The sequence below is a fragment of the Hemiscyllium ocellatum genome, chromosome 31 (assembly GCF_020745735.1).
Source record: "Hemiscyllium ocellatum isolate sHemOce1 chromosome 31, sHemOce1.pat.X.cur, whole genome shotgun sequence".
Taxonomy (NCBI): domain Eukaryota; kingdom Metazoa; phylum Chordata; class Chondrichthyes; order Orectolobiformes; family Hemiscylliidae; genus Hemiscyllium; species Hemiscyllium ocellatum.
In genome coordinates this window covers 19,393,497-19,394,493 of record NC_083431.1, presented here as the reverse complement: position 1 = coordinate 19,394,493, position 997 = coordinate 19,393,497, and positions in this window count along the sequence as shown.

The window sequence follows — 997 nt, the reverse complement described above, 5'->3', positions numbered from 1 at the left end:
TGCTGGTTAAAATGCTGACACAAATGAGGAGCCTCCCTTCAAGATACCAATCACTGTGCCCATTATTTACCTTAACAAATGAGTAAATTATTCCGTGTTTTGGCATTGTCAATATTTAGTCTTAAAGAATGGTACAAAATTATGAGTTAAATACAAATATCCTTGATTGAAAATTTCAATTGATTTATTTGTAAACTAAGGTTGCAAAAAACCTAATTTTAAAAAAAATTACAATTTCCAATTATAACTGAGTTCCCCCCTCCCTCCCCCCACCAAATTTAGGTCACTGCATTAATCTCCAGAACTGGTGAACCATTTGTGGAGTTCTGTTCAGTTGGAATCATAGAATCCCTACAGTGTGGAAGAAGGCCATTCGTCCCATCAAGTCCACACTGACTCTCATAAGTCCATCCCATTCAGATCCATCCTACCATAACCTTATTCCCTGTAATCCACTATTTCCCATGACTGATCCACTTAACCTACACATCCCTGGCCACTGTGGGCAATACTGAACAGCCAATCCACCTAACCTGCACATCTTTAGACCATGGGAGGAAACTGGAGCACCCAGAGGAAACTCACGCAGACACAGGGAGAACTTCTTGTGCAAATTCCACAGTCACTCAAGGGTGGAATCAAACCTGGGTCCCTGGCACTGTGAAACGACAGTTCTAACCATTAAGTGACTGCAATGCCCCAGAAAGGTTATTTCATTTTCTAATCCTTATCACTGCAATGATTTTTTAAAAGTTTATTGTGCTTAGTTTATCAATTTGAGAATAAGTAATCTCTGAAGTACTTTTTTTAAAACAACAGATTTTATATTAACGCTGTATCGATCAGATAACAAAATACATTATATATTGTATTGTTATATTATGTTCATTAAAACTTTTAAAATACTGAAATGGCACAAATTACTCAATTCTCATGGGAAATATTTCATGCAAGATTCATTGATATTTCTTGGTGCTTTTGTGAAACCTTATAAAAG